The sequence below is a fragment of the Scyliorhinus canicula genome, chromosome 1 (genome assembly GCF_902713615.1).
Source record: "Scyliorhinus canicula chromosome 1, sScyCan1.1, whole genome shotgun sequence".
NCBI lineage: Eukaryota > Metazoa > Chordata > Chondrichthyes > Carcharhiniformes > Scyliorhinidae > Scyliorhinus > Scyliorhinus canicula.
In genome coordinates, this window is record NC_052146.1 from 91,131,045 (window position 1) to 91,147,880 (window position 16,836).

Here is a 16,836-nt window from a genome sequence, read left to right on the forward strand (position 1 = left end):
TGGGGGGGGGGGTGGGTTGCGGCATGGGGGGGGTGGGTTGCGGCATGGGGGGGGTGGGTTGCGGCATGGGGGGGGTGGGTTGCGGCATGGGGGGGGGTGGGTTGCGGCATGGGGGGGGTTGCGGCCATCGGGGGGGGGGGTTGCGGCCATCGGGGGGGTGGGTTGCGGCCATCGGGGGGGTGGGTTGCGGCCATCGGGGGGGTGGGTTGCGGCCATCGGGGGGGTGGGTTGCGGCCATCGGGGGAGTGGGTTGCGGCCATCGGGGGAGTGGGTTGCGGCCATCGGGGGGGTTGCGGCCATCGGGGGGAGTGGGTTGCGGCCATCGGGGGAGTGGGTTGCGGCCATCGGGGGAGTGGGTTGCGGCCATCGGGGGGTTGCGGCCATCGGGGGAGTGGGTTGCGGCCATCGGGGGGTTGCGGCCATCGGGGGGGTTGCGGCCATCGGGGGAGTGGGTTGCGGCCATCGGGGGAGTGGGTTGCGGCCATCGGGGGGGTTGCGGCCATCGGGGGAGTGGGTTGCGGCCATCGGGGGGTTGCGGCCATCGGGGGGGTTGCGGCCATCGGGGGGTTGCGGCCATCGGGGGGGTTGCGGCCATCGGGGGGGTGGCTTGCGGCATCGGGGGGGTTTGGGTGCAGCGGCGGGCAGAGAGGGGGGGGCGACGGATGCCCGGGGCCAACGCACCGTCGCCCCCCCCCGTACGCCGCTGCCCCTACCCTAACCACCCCCCCCTCACCACCCCTACCTCCCTCCAACGCCCCTACCCCCCCTCCCCACCACCCCTACCCCCCTCCAACGCCGCCCCCCATCTCTCGCAACGCCGCAACCCCCCCCCCTCAACGCCGGGTCCCCCCCCCTCAACGCCGGGTCCCCCCCCTCAACGCCGGGTCCCCCCCCCCTCAACGCCGCAACCCCCCACCCTCAACGCCGCAACCCACACCCCGTCCCCCTCCCTCTGAAGGCCGGTACCCACACCCCCCCCTCTCTCCTCCTCCCCCCCTTCCTTCCTCCTCCCCCCCTTCCTTCCTCCTCCCCCCCTTCCTTCCTCCGTTAGTGGGGGGGGGGGTGCGGCGTTAGTGGGGGGGTGGGTGCGGCGTTGGAGTGGGGTAGGGGTGGTGAAGGGGGTAGGGGTGGTGAGGGGAGGGGGTTGGGGTAGGGGGCAGCGGCGTACAGAGGGGGGGGCGACGGTGCGTTGGCCCCGGGCATCCGTCGCCCCCCTCTCTGCCCGCCGCTGCCCCCAAACCCCCCCCACCCCCAAATGCCGGAACACACCCCCCCCAAATGCCGGAACACACCCCCCCCCAAATGCCGGAACACACACACCCCCCCCCCCCCCAAATGCCGGAACACACCCCCCCCCAAATGCCGGAACACACCCCCCCCCCCCCCCAAAATGCCGGAACACACCCGCCCCCCCCCAAAATGCCGGAACACACCCCCCCCCCAAAATGCCGGAACACACACCCCCCCCCCCCAAATGCCGGAACACACACCCCCCCCCCCCAAAATGCCGGAACACACACCCCCCCCCCCAAAATGCCGGAACACACACCCCCCCCCCCAAAATCCCGGAACACACACCCCCCCCCCCCAAAATGCCGGAACACACCCCCCCCCCCCCCAAAATGCCGGAACACACACACCCCCCCCCCAAAATGCCGGAACACACCCCCCCCCCCCCAAATGCCGGAACACCCCCCCCCCCCAAATGCCGGAACACACACCCCCCCCCAATGCCGGAACACACCCCCCCCCCCAAAATGCCGGAACACACACCCCCCCCCCCCCCAAAATGCCGGAACACACACACCCCCCCCCCAAAACGCCGGAACACACACACCCCCCCCCCCAAATGCCGGAACACACACCCCCCCCCCCAAAATGCCGGAACACACACACCCCCCCCAAAATGCCGGAACACACACCCCCCCCCCCCAAAATTCCGGAACACCCCCCCCCCCCCAAAATGCCGGAACACACCCCCCCCCCCAAATGCCGGAACACACCCCCCCCCCCAAAATGCCGGAACACACACCCCCCTCCCACCCACCCACCCACCCCCACCCCCACCCCCCCCCCACCACCCACCCACCCCCCCCCCACCCACCCACCCCCCCCGGATTCTCCGGCCCGGATGGGCCGAGCGGCCTGACGTTCCCGACCTGTTTACGCCGGCGGCAACCACAACTGTTCGCTGCCGTCGTGAACATGGCGCCAAAGCTTCATTTGTGGCTTGTGGGGGGCGGAGGAGAGTGAGCACCACGGCCGTGCTCGGGAGGGGACTGGCCCGCGATCGGTGCCCACTGATCATCAGGCCAGCGTCTCCAAGGGACGCACTCTTTCCCGTCCGCTGCCCCACAAGATCAAGCCGCCACGTCTTGCGGGGCAGCGGAGGGGAAGACGGCAACCGCGCATCCGCGGGTTGGAGCCGGCCAACCTGCGCATGCACGGCTGACGTCACTTAGGCGCCGCCGTCACGTCATTCTCGGCGCTCCACCTTGACGCAAGCGTCAAGGCCCGGCGGCCGAGATATTTACGGAATGCCGCTCCTAGCCCCCTGGGGGGGGGGTGAATAGGGTGCGAGGAGCGGCCTCCAAGGCAGTCGTGAAACTCGGCCGAGTTCACGACGGCCTTCCCGATGCCGCACGGGAGCGGGGAATCGCGCCCCATGTTTCTGATCATAATCGATGTGCATTCAAAATGGCTGGAGGTCCACAGGATGTCGTTCACGACTTTGAAGGCAAAGATTGAGAAACTCCGACTCTCGTTTAAGACACACAGTATAGCGGAAGTGTAAGTCACCAACAACAGCATGCTATTTACAAGCGAAGAGTCTGGAGGTTCTATGAAGACTACCGGGGTACGAAACATCCACATGGCCTGTATCACCCAGCTTCAAATGGCTAGTTGAAAGAGTTGTGCGTTTAAGAGAGAATTGAGAAAGCAGACCTCAGGCTCCCTTGACACACGCCTGGCCAGATTCGTATTTTGTTACCGTACCAGCTGACATGCAGTGACCGGCGTAGCACTGGCAGAACCTTCGATGGGCCTCAGACTTCGGACCCGCCTCATCTGGCATTACCAGATATTGATGGGAAAATACGCCATGGTCAAGAGTAACAAGGGCATTGCCCAGACAGTTCATGCCAGGTGGCACAGTCCACGTTAGGAACTTTGGTGACGGCGCCAAACAGGTTCCAGACCCCGTAATTTTATAATAATAATAATCTTTATTATTGTCACAAGTAGGCTTACATTAACACTGCAATGAAGTTACTGTGAAAAGTCCCGAATGACCTATTCTGGTGCCCGTTTGGGTACACGGAGGGAGAATTTAGAATGTTAAAATTACCTAACAAGCATGTCTTTGGGGTTTGTGGGAGGAAACCGGAGCACCCGGAGGAAACCCCCACAGACAGGGGAAAACATGCAGACTCCGCACAGATAGTGATCCAAGCTGGGAATCGAACCTGGTGCTGTGAAGCAACAGTGCTAACCACTGTGCTACCATCGACAAACAGACCGATTTTGTATCAGGTTTGGGTACAGGACAAAGAAATGAAGGGACATAGAAATCATCTAGCAACAGGAGGCCAGTTATATGCAAAGCTCATCTGGAGGAGCCAGCTTCGATTCAGACAGCCCTGGCATCAGCAGTTTCAGGAGACGTTACCCCAAGGGGGACCCAATACAAAATTGAATGATGATGACGATTCCGACTGCAATATGGAGACCCAGGCATCAGAAGCTTCTGACGGTGAACAGACTAATGATCGGCCACCAGTGATAATCCAACCATAATGGTAAGCAAGGAAGCAGCATTCAGCGTCCAGATATACACCGCTTGATCCAACTCCACAAGCGCATGACGTGCAGCCACAGACAAGAAAGAGCATCGCCCTCCTACTCCACCTCCCTTGCAAGTCTTTTTGGACCTTGTGTGGGCAGTGGGGAGGGGGCGGGGGGCGGGTTGCGGAGGTTACAGGTCCACACGAGATCTATGGGGTCGGACCAAGACTCTCCGTGAGTCTTGTCAAGTATGAGCTTCCCTGTTGAAGGGCAGGGGATCCAAATGCAGAGCAAAGGACACTATGGATAAAAGCTCAGACTGAGGAGGAGCAGAGATGTCCCGCCTGGGACCTGTGTATGTTGTACACATAGTTACTTCAATAATAAGTAACCAGTTTCTTTACACCTCTCTTGTGGACTCCTCTGTGGTCCCAATAATAGGCTAGTGAGTTTAACATCAGCAGAAGGGAAATTATTGGAAACAATTCTGAGGGACTGTGGCAGCTCAAGACATACTCTGGCGGCTTCCAGTAGTCAAGAAAGGGGTTTATTGGTGAACGGCAAAGGCAGTGATGTAACAGGCACAGGTCTTAACACTTCCACCCCAGTGCCAACACTGCCTGCAATCCTGCTCACAGGGCCCTGTGAAAACTCCCTATTGGCTGGATTTGCATGCTCCCATGCAATTGGCTCTGAGCCAGTCACATAGTTGTCAAGCCCACCTCATTAAAGGGGCCATACTGCCACATCCCTCCCCCCTTAAGACCCTTATTACAACTAACCCTCAAAAAACTTGCAGTGTTTACACACATTACCAGAGACCACGGGGGTAATAGAGACCATCAAATAGGCAGCACGGTAGCATAGTGATTAGCACTGTGGCTTCACAGCGCCGGGGTCTCAGGTTCGATTTCCTGCTGGGTCACTGTGCGGAGTCTGCACGTTCTCCCCGTTCTGTGTGGGTTTCCTCCGGGTGCTCTAGTTTCCTCCCACAGTCCAAAGACGTGAAGTTAGGTGGATTGGCCATGCTAAATTGCCCTTAGTATCCAAAAAACGTTATGAGGAGTTAATGGGTTAGGGGGATAGGGTGTAAGTGAGGGCTTAAGTGGGTCGGTACAGACTTGATGGACCGAATAAACTCTTCTGCATTGTATGTTCTAAAAGGTCAATTGGTCCAGAGACCATCTGGGCCTCCCAGGCCTCCGTACGCTCAGCACCCTTCTGTCAACAGTTGGTATCATGTCAGGAGGCACTGCCTCAGCGACAGATGAACTTGCCTCACAGGTCTCAACATGTGTAGCTGAATTAGTAGATTCAAGAGTAGTGGTTCCCCTTGGTCAGATGAATTTACAAGAGTATTCACAATACTGGCGTGGCTTGTTGATTCCAAGTTGGGGTCACCACCCCTTAACTCCTGAAGTGGCCGATATACTTTCTGACAGTCTTCCTATTGACACTGACTACATTTGACACTGGCCCCGACATGACTACAACCCATCCCACTAACCAGGGTGGGCCTGAAGCAAACCTAAGGACCAAAACTGAATTTCCTACCAGGAACGACCTGTTGCCCTTCGCCTCTATTCGTTAGTTTTTCTGGGAGGCTTCACACGCCTCCACAGTCCCCACCAAATTTGGAAACAAATTTGGATCCAATGGTGTTCTCAGGCAACGGCCCATGAACAGCTCAGTGGGTGTGACCCTCATGGCAGAGGGAGGGGTTGAGCTGTGCAACAACAAATTATTAGCCAACCTCTGGCAAAGTGGTTTGTCAGATTGCTTTGCCACTGCATTCTTGTTCGAGTTGGTGACTAGGGGTTTTGATAAGGACAGTGTACATGATGTAGTCTACCTGGACTCCAGTAAGGCTTTTGACAAGGTCCTGCATGGGAGATTGGTCAAGAAGGTATGAGCCCATGGGATCCAGGGCAATTTGTAAAATTAGATTCAAAATTGGCTGAGTGGCAGGAGGCTGAGGGTGATGGTCCAAGGTTGTTTTTGTGACTGGAAGCATGTGTCCAGAGGTGTACAGCGGGGATTGCTGCTGGTTCCCTTGCTGTTTACAGTGTACATTAATGATCTACATGTGAAAATAGGTGTCATGATCAGTAAGTTCGCAGCTGAGGTGAAGATTGGTGGTGTGGTAAATAATGAGGAGGAAGGTCTTAGATTACAGGACAATATAGACAGGCTACTCAGTTGGGCATAACGTGGAACACCAACACAAACACACCGCTCAAGCTCAAAACTTCCTGGAGACATCCACAATTGAATCACCGGCACACTTCATTGTCTGATCCTGAGACCAAAGCGATAACCAGTGCAGATGACTGATGGACAGACCAGTGGCTCATCTCCATCAAACTTCACCAGAAGCAGTGGAAGATGAAGTAACAGTGCCTAAGAAAGATCAACGTGGAACAGCTTCAAGTGCAAGCATGCTCGTGAACTTCTGACAATGTTGTCTCCAAAATCTTCAAAGTGTTCATTCTAATGGAGTGGGGCGAAACTGGAAAGAGTTAAAAACAGCAAATATCTCAAGTTACAACACCAAAAAACACCAAGACTGTTTGATGAGAACGACCACACTATCCAAGGCATCATCAACAAGTGGAATACTCTCTGCACCAGGCAAAGGGACATAACCAGCATGGCAAAGACGAGAGCTCAGTAATTAGATAAGGTGGATGTACAAAGAGGTACTAGGGAAATCAATAACCAATCCTGGACTGAGAAAGCTAAGGAGCTGAAACTCCTCACTGACAAGCATGACACCTGGCAATTCTTCCAGCAAAGCAACATATGGATTCAATACACTAGGCCTCAAACCAGTGCAGAGTAAAGAGGAACCCTCTTGATTGACAGAAAAAATATCGGTCTCCGATGGAGAGAACGTCAAAGAATGTCTAAACCGTGATTCAACCATGGATGAGGACATGTTTGAGGAAATCCCTAACCCCCCCATCAAAGATGATCTTGGACTCCCATCAAGCATGGACAAAATCAAAGCCACCATTGAATGCATGAAGAATGGAAAAGTCGCAAGAATGCATGGGTTCCCAGTGGAGATTTTCAAACTTGAAAGATAAGAGATCACCCTTCATCTCCCTCAGCTGTTGCTGAAAATTTGGGACAGAGAAGAAATTCCTGCCGACCTCAGGGATGCTGTCATCACCACCTTCTTCAAGAAAGGGGACAAAGCAGATTGTACGGACTACCGAGGAATTTCCCTACTCTCCATTGCATGAAGATCATTGCCTAAATCCTTGCTAGCCACCTTCTTCTAGTCTCTGAAGAAATCCTTCTGGAAAGCCAGTGTGGCTTCCAACAAAACCATGGAACAGCGGACATGATTTTCATTGCTCGGCAACCTCAAGGTAAATGCCAGGAGCAACATCAACCACCCTACATGGACTTCAGTGATCTGACCAAGGTTTTCGATTTAGTCAATCGGGAACTGCTATGGAAGACCCTATCAAAGGCCAGCTGTCCAGAGAAGTTTGTCAACATCCTCCAATTCCTCAACAACAAGATGTCAATGACAGTCCTCACCGACGGAAATAAGACAGAAACCTTCGAGGACAAGTCTCGAGTCAGGCAGGGATGTATCATCGCCCCCATCCTTTTCTCCATCTTCATCATCACCATCCTTCACCTTGTCAAGAACAAGCTTTCCAATGGAGTGGACATAGTCTAAGGATGGAAAATGTTTCAACCTTAATTGGTTGAAATCCAAGAAGAAAACAACACTGACAATGCTCGTTGCTCTTCAGTATTTGGATGACATCGCCATCTCCACTCTCTCAGAAAAGAATCTCCAAGCTATGCTTGGCACGTTTATGGAAGCATAGCAAAGAATTGGTCTCAGCCTCAACCTCAAGAAGACTCAGGTCCTTTACCAACCCGACCCAGGACAATATCCAGTCTCTCCCTTCAACAAGATCAACAGAGAAACCCTATCAAACGTGAAATATTTCCCATACTTGGGGAGCCACCTCTCCTGTAAGGCTGACATTGATGTGAAAATCCAACATTGTATCCAATCCATCAGCGCCTCCTTCGGACATCGAGGGATGACCTTTTGATGGCCGTGACATCCGCACTGACATTGAGATCCTCGTGTACAAGACGGTTGTCCTCCCAACTCTTCTATGTGGCTCAGAAACATGGTCTACATACGGACGCCATCTCTAGGCCCTGGAGAGGTACCTTTGATGCTGTCTGAGACAGATTCCTTGCATCAGCTGGGAGGACAGGCACACTAACATCAGTGCCCTTGAAGGAGCCAAGAATACCAGCCTCAAGACCATGATCATCCGTAACCAATTCCATTGGGCCAGCCTTGTTCTTAGGATGGTAGAATCACCTCATGGAAGGCTTCTGAACAAGAGATGGACAAAGGAAGAGCTTCAAAGATACCCTGAAGACATACGTCAAGAAATGCAACATAGACGTGAATACCTGGGAGACTCTTGCTCAGAAGAGACTGACTTGGAGGAACTTCTTGTTTGAAAGGATGCCATTCTTTGAGGACACCAGAAGGCAAGAGGAGGCCTGGAAAAGGAACCTGAGAAAGGAATACCAGCGATCTAGAGTCTAAGGAGCGATCCCACCTCCCGGAAACACCTGCTAAGTGTCCGGTCAAAGACGAGACTCTCGGATCAGGCTCATTCGCCATGCAAGAACCCACATAAGCCATGACCAGTGACATGGAGTTTCTTAGGTGGGTAATCATTCTCATTGGTGAGTGATCGCCGAAGAAGAGCTAGGAAGTACAGAGGACCAGAGGGACCTTGGGGTGCATGTCCACAGATCGCTGAAGGCAGCAGAACAGGTAGATAAGTTGGTTAAGAAGGCATATGGGATACTTGCATATATTAGAATATAAGAGCAGGAAGGATATGATGGAGGTGTTCGGCTACAGTCAGAGTGTGCAGTTCTGGTCACCACCCTATAGGAATGGTTTGATTACACTAGAAAGGGTGCAGAGGAGATTCACCAGGGTGTTGCCTGGGGCTATTTCAGCTATGAAGAGAGGCTGGTTAGGCTGGGATTTATTTTCCTGAGAGAAGACAAGGCTGAGGGGTGGGGGAGCCTTATTGAGCAGGACAAAATTATGCCAGATGTAGATAGAGTTGATATGAAGGAACTTTCCCTTTTGTAGAAGGATCAATAACTAGGTGGTATAGATTTAAGGTAAAGGGTTTCATAAGGGATTTGAGGAAAAGCCTTAGCATGCGGGCACTGGTGGGTATCTGGAACTCACTGCCTGAAAGAGTGGTAGAGGTGGGAACCCTCACAACAATTAAGAAGCATTTAAATGTACACTTGAAGCACTATTGTATACAAGGCTGCAGGCCAAATGCGGGGAAAATGGGATTAGAATAGGTGGGTGCTTGATGGCTGGCACAGACATGGTCTGTGCTGCAAAACTCTATGATTATGCCTGTACATATATACAGGTTACAGTCCTGGCTAGACACTATCTTCATGCCGATTCATAGGCTCTGCTACTCCCATGGGACTCTCCCACATTTAATATGGGTGGTGTATTTTCCCCGGCCCCACATTAACCCTTACAATCCTGAATACACTAATACCATAGCATCTGGCCTTCTGTTGCTTGTTACTCTGTTGTGATCTCTGCTAATAAAATGTTGGATGATGCGAATTACATCATAAATAGTTCACTGATGTAAAGAACAAGGCTTACCCATGAAGAGTGTCCTCTTGGCTAAGTGACTGGAGGCTGCTGCTGTCTCTGTAACTGTACCTCTTCATATCACTGTAATGTTCTTTGATTGGGCTGAAATGGAATCTCGATATTACGGTGTGAGCAAAGAACATTAGACTTTGTTTTATAAACAAAGTTATTTATGACTAACACGATTTAATGAATAATTAAAATGTCTAAGATGAATACAGTTGGAAATAAATGTCTAACACTAACTTACACTAAGAAACTACAGAGCTACTCTAATATGCGAGTGCTATCAACTCCTTAGAAACACCTTCTGATGGAACACATGGCGCATCCAGGTCCCATGTCTGCATACTTGCCCCACCCGCTGGTTGGATGCTAGAACTACAATAGTAAAACGTAACTTATGAACTATGTGACTTATAATGATGAACTGATCAAATTATATACAGATGATTGTCTATTGATCATCACAATCACTGCTTATAGGAGAAGTGACATATAGTGAGATAATTAATGGGGAGTTAAAATCCAAGTGAGCTGATTGCATAAACCTAATCTGCCACTATTCTTGTGAAAGTTCAATCTAGCAGGTAAACCCAGATAAAATACGAAAGACAAAAAATTGCATATATATAGCACCCTTCACAACCACAGGATGTCCCAAAGCAGTTTATAGTCCAGTAAATGCTTTTGAAGTACAATCAATGTTGTAATGCAGGAAACACAGCAGCCCATCTGCACACAGCAAACTCTCACAAACAGCAAAGTGATAATGGCTAGATAATCTGTTTTTGTCATGTTGATTGACGGATAAATATTGGTCAGGACATGTGGGATAACTTCTGCTTGGAAATAGTGCCATTAAATCTTTTACATCAGCCAAGATAGCTGATAGGACCTTAGTTGAACACAGATTGTCTAACACGTGATCCGGGGTCTGGATTGTGTCCCATTCTGGGCCACGGTTTAAAATGCCAATCAGACTGGTTAGTGCAGTTTAAGATTCAGCACGGACCTGCTCCTCCAATCACAGGCCATTCCTCTCCCACATTAGCTGCTGATAGACTCATTAATGAGCAGAAAGTGTGAGCAACAGGCTGTGATTGGACGAGCTGTAAATACCGGCAGCAATGAGTACACTTGGGAAAAGCAGCTTTTCGGAGGGTTGGGGAGAAGATGTTGCAGGGCCCTAAGGGAAAGGAGAGGAGAGGAGGAAAGGTTATGGGGCCCACAGTGGAAGGCGAGGGAAAAAGAGTGGCTGGTGAGTGAGAGAGAGAAAGAGAGAGGGAACATAGAACATTACAGCACAGAACAGGCCCTTCGGCCCTCGATGTTGTGCCGAGCAATGATCACCCTACTTATACCCACATACCCGTAACCCAACAATCCCCCCATTAACCTTACACTACAGGCAATTTATCATGGCCAATCCACCTAACCCGCACATCTTTGGACTGTGGGAGGAAACCGGAGCACCCGGGGGAAACCCACGCACACACGGGGAGGACGTGCAGACTCCACACAGACAGTGACCCAGCCGGGAATCGAACCTGGGACCCTGGAGCTGTGAAGCATTGATGCTAACCACCATGCTACCGTGTATGAAAGGGAGTGTATGAAAGCGAGAGAGTGAGTGTGTGTGTGAGAGAGAATGAGTGAATGTGAGAGAGTAAGAACGAATATGTGTCAGAGAGAGGAAATTTGTACATGTTTAACCCACCAGCAGCAATGGCAGCTTTTACTCACCATAACGGCACTTAATGGGCAGGCATGGGTTCACCCCCGCCATCACCTCAGCTCTTCAATGATCTGGTCCTCTGGCGACTATTTATCCCTCAATCAACACGACGAAAACAGATTATCTGGTCATTATCTCATTGCTTGTGGGATCTTGCAGCCAAAAATTGACTGCTGTGATTCCGACATCACAACAGTGACTACACTTCAAAAGTACTTCATTGGCTTGCGGACATGTCGAGTTTCCTGGGGATGGAAAAAATCAAGTTCGCCTTGAGGGGTTCTGTGCAGGGGTTCACCCGGAGGTGGCAACCATTTATTGACTTCTTTGCGGGAGAGTGAGCGTCAGCAGGGGGGGTTAGAGTAGAGTAGGAGGGAAAATATGGCGGGTAGTACCGGTGGGAGGGGAGCGGGCTTGTACAATATGTTACGGTGGAAGTATTGAAAGTACGTGGATGTTTGCACATTTTTGCCTTTTTTGCTTCCTTTCTGATGATGTCTGTAACTGTTTATAAAGCCAAAAACTACCTCAATAAAATTGTTTATTAAAAAAAAAAGTACTTCATTGGCTGAGGTTTTAAAAGACACCAAATGAATGTAACTTTTTCTTTCTTGTGAGAATACCATGAACGAAAATATGAGTTTTGAGAGAATGCAATTCTGAGCAGAAGCATTTTCCCAAAAATAGTCATACATAAGCAATTAAGCAATGTTCTGAAGTGGATTGCCATGTTCTTAAAAAAAATAAACTTTTGAAAATATTTAGAGCTTTTGAGGGTCACGAAGAATCCAGCACAAGTTTGTAGAGTCCAGCAGAATGTAACTTTATTTACAAGAATATATATACAGGGCCAATAGTTACTACTGGTTACCTCAGCTGGTACGGGAATTGAACCTGCGATGTTGCCGATATCACGCACCAGGAACCAGCCGCCCAGCGAACTGACTCCAAATTAATATTCATCATGTACGGTAACGTCAGTGCAATTTATGCAGGTTGTTCAAACATGGAGCTAATTCACTTACCAATATGTTGATTCTGTAACTCATTAGCAACACTAATTACTCCACAGAGCAAGTGTTTAGCACTGCTGTCTCACAGTGCCAGGGACCCAGATTCAATCTTGGTCTTGGGTGATTGTCTGTGTGGAGTATGCGCGTTCTCCTCTTGTCTGCATTGGTTTCCTTTGGGTGCTCCGGTTTCCTTCCACAGTCCAAAGAAGTGAAGATTAATTGGATTGGCCATGCCAAATTGCCCCTTAGTGTCCAATGATGTGCAGGTCAGGTGGGGTTATGGGGTTATGAGGATAGGGCAGGAGAGTGGGCCTCGGTAGGATGCTCTTTCAGAGGTTTGGAGCAGACTCAATGGGCTGAATGGCCCCTTTCTGCACTGTCGGAATTTGTCGTTCATTTTGTTAGTTTTTCTGACATGAAATGGAGCAATTGATTCAGAACATTATTACAATGTTTATTTTTTCCTTTGTTCATTATTCAGTGGATTTTCTATTTCTTGCCGCAAACTCTGGATCGAGACCAATGATTCCATGGGAAGTTTACTGACAGGTTGATGTCAGGTGATGGCCATATGTGATACATAAAGATCAGAAAAGACCACAGCACAGGAATTTTCACTGTGTTTATATCACATCTATTAAGTAATTTCAGCGCTCCTCTGTGTCAGATTGTTGGAGGGGGGGACCCCAAAAGATGTGCTGGCAAATTCCTCTCGGAACTTCACAGCTAAATCACTTGTATGGCAAATACCACAAAGTGCAAACTTTCTCTGGGCTGTTGAGCTGTCCTCTGGCCCATCTGAAAATGCGATTTAAATCGCAAACTTTGGATGGTTCCAAAAACGTTACACTAATAATTGCTCAGAGTTTAATAGTCTAATAGTTACAAAGCAAGGGCAGGCAGAATATCTGGGGCTGGAGCATCTCTCCCCAATGAACTGAACAAGTTCTATGCCTGCTTTGAACAGTCAGCCAATGCATCAGTGCCACCTGCCCAACAGCCTTGGACACACCTATATCCATTATTACAGCCTCAGAGGTAAGAGCTGCCTTCTTGAAAGCGAATCCACGGAAAGCGACAGGCCCCGACGGAGTCCCTGGGTGAGCACTCAGAGCCTGTACTGACCAGCTGGTAAGTGTATTCGCAGACATCTTCAACACCTCATGTCTCCTCTCCGAGGTCCCCACCTGCTTCAAGAAGACCATCATAATGCCAGTATCAAAGAAGAACAAGATAGCGTGCCTCAACGACTATCGACTGGTGGCCCTGATATCTGTTATCATGAAGTGCTTTGAGCGGCTAGTCATGAGATGGATCAACGTCAGCCTCCCAGATGGTCTCAATCCATTGCAGTTCGCCTATCGCCGCAACCGGCCCACATTGATGCTATCTCTCGGGCCCTACAATCAACACTCGAACATCTCAACAACAAGGACACCTACTTCACACTGCTGTTCATAGACTACAGCTTCACCTTCAACACCATTATTGCTACAAGACTAATAACCAAACTCTGCAATCTTGGACTTGACCCTTCCCTGTGCAGCTGGATCCTTGATTTCTTCACCAACAGACTGCAATCTGTCAGGATAAGAAACAGCACCTCCTCCACAATAGTCCTCAACATTGGAGTCCCAGAAGGATGTGTGCTCAGTCCTCTACTGTACTCCCAAAACACACATGACTGTGTGGCAAGGTTTAATCCAATTTGATCTATTAAGTTTGCAGATGATACAACTGTGGTATGTCATATCTCAAACAATGACGAATGAGACTACAGAAGGGAGATAGATCACTTGGTCACATGGTGTACTGAAAACAACCTCTCTCTAAATCTTGGAAAGACCAAGGAACTGATTATCGGCTTCAGGAAGCGTAGCATGACACACACCCCCATCTCTATCAATGACTCCAAAGTGGAGATGGTCAATAGCTTGCCACCTTCCCATTGATTCTGCCCACACCTCTCAAATTGCTCAATCACCGCCCGTTGCCACCTCTGAAACCCCATCCAGACCACACCCGAACAAACCGGCGATTCCCGCAGATCGATGCCGAAACCGAGGCCGCCTCCAGCCTCAGGTGCTGCCGCCACTGTCCCCACACCCTTCGGGTCATTCCCACCACTGGGCTTGTGGAGTACCTGGCCGGCAAGAACAGTAAAGGTGAAGTCAAGAATGCCCCCAAACACATGTCCTTACATGAGTCTGCCTCCATCCACTCCCACACCGATCCTTCCCGTATTACCCACTTCCTAACCATATCTGTATTCACCCCCCAGTAATAGTTCATGAAGTTCAGGAGAGCCAACACCCCACCCCTCGATCCTGCTTCAGCAGCACCTTCTTCACCCACAGGGCTTTACCCACCCAGACAAACCCTGAAATCATCGCATTCACCCTCCTAAAGAAAGCCTTAGGAATTAAAATCGGGAGATTTTGGAACACAAACAAGAACCTCCGGAGAACTGTCATCTTCAACGATTGCACCTGTTCCACCAGCGACAGTGGGAATGCATCCCACCTCCTAAAATCCCCTTCATCTGCTCCACCAACCAGGCCAAATTCAGCTTGTGTAGCTGGTTCCACCTCTGTGCCAACCCAAATTGCTGTTAATAACCCAGTTACACTGGAATGAACAAGCTGGAGCTTTCTATGGGATTTAAGAGCAGAAAAAGAGAAAGGTTTCACTGACCTCCCTCCCTAGGGCTCCACAGTGCAACATGTAGTGCAGTAGCGAGCGACACACCACATCTCCAGGCGTCCTGTGTTAACCTGTGCTCACTCTAAATCCTAAAGTTGTGGTCATTTTCAGAGGGACAATCATAGAATCCCTACGGTGCAGAAGCGGGCCATTTGGCCCATCAAGTCTATACCGACCCTCTGAAACAGTTCCTTACCAAGGCAAGGCACAATTCCCAGCCCTATTCCCATAACCCCACATAACCTTTGGACACTTAGGGACAATTTAGCATGGCCAATCCAACCAACCTGCACATCTTTGGGCAATAACGGTGAACATTGATAATTCAAGAACAAAATTCCCATAGAATTCTGGCCTTTGAGTTTGTAAAATAAATAACTAGGAAGAAGAAAGAACTCATATTTACACCTTACCTTTCTCATGCTCAGGACCATCACAAAACAAAGAGACAAAGATTTGTTTTCTTTGAAATGCCGTGTCAAACTTTACTCTAAGTTGTGTGGCTGCACAGCAGGGTGGAGTGTACCACATAGGGAAACCTGGCTGTGAACAACAAATGTTTCCATTAAGATGCATGTGTGCACTGCCGCACAGCAACGGTAAAGGGACTGCACAGTGCAAGCCCCACGCAGCAAAGAAAAATGAGAGGGAACATTGCCAATGGCTAACGTTATGAAAGCAAACACAACAACCAATTTTTACACGGTGCAATTCCACAAACAGAAATGAAACAAACTACCAAATATTCTGTTTTTTGATTTAATGGTTGAGGATAAATATCCAGAACTCATGATGGATATCTTACTTTTGTTTGAATACTGCCATTGGATCATTGGATCTATACTGTCATGAAGAGGCAAATGGGAGTTAAGTTCTTGGATTGGATTGGATTGTGTTTGTTTATTGTCACATGTACCGAGGTACAGTGAAGAGTATTGTTCTACGTGCAGCTCAGATAGATCATTCCGTACATGAAAAGAATAATAGGGCAAACATAAAATACACAATGTAAATACATAGGCACAGACATCGGGCATAGTACTAATCGGTCGAGAAAATGTGTGAAGAGATCAGATCAGTCCACAAGAGGGTCATTTAGGAGTCTGGTAACAGAGGGGAAGAAGCTGTTTTTGAATCTGTTGGTGCGTGTTCTCAGACGTTTGTATCTCCTGCCCGATGGAAGAAGTTGGAAGAGTGAGTAAGCCATATGGGAAGGGTCTTTGATTATGCTGCCTGTTTTCCCAAGGCAGCGGGAGGTCACAGACAGAGTCAATGCATAGGAGCCGGGTTTGTGTGATGGACTGGGCAGTGTTCATGACTCTCTGTAGTTTCTTATGTTCTTGGGCCAAGCAGTTCCCATACCAGGCTGTGATGCCACCAGATAAGATGCTTTCTATGGTGCACCTGTAAAAGTTAGTAAGAGTCAACATGGACAAGCCAAATTTCCTTAGTTTCCTGAGAAAGTCTAGTCGCTGTTGTGCTTTCTTGGTCACAGTGTCGCCGTGGGTAGACCAGGACTGATTGTTGGTGATATGCATACCTAGGAATTTGAAACTGTCAACCATCTCCACCTCGGCACCATTGATGCAGACAGGGGTGTGTACAATACTTTGCTTCCTGAGGTCAATGACCGTTTTTTTAGTTTTTCTGACATTGAGGGCAAGAGTGTTGCCGTTACACCACTCCACTACGTTCTCTATCTCTCTCCTGTATTCTGATTCATCATTGTTCGAGTTCCGACCCACTACGGTTGTATCGTCAGCAAATCTGCAGACAGAGTTGGAGCCAAATTTTGCTACGCAGTCGTGTGTGTATAGGGAGCATTGTAAGGGGCTAAGTACGCAACCTTGCGGGGCCCCAGTATTGAGGACTGTCGTGGAGGAGATGTTGTT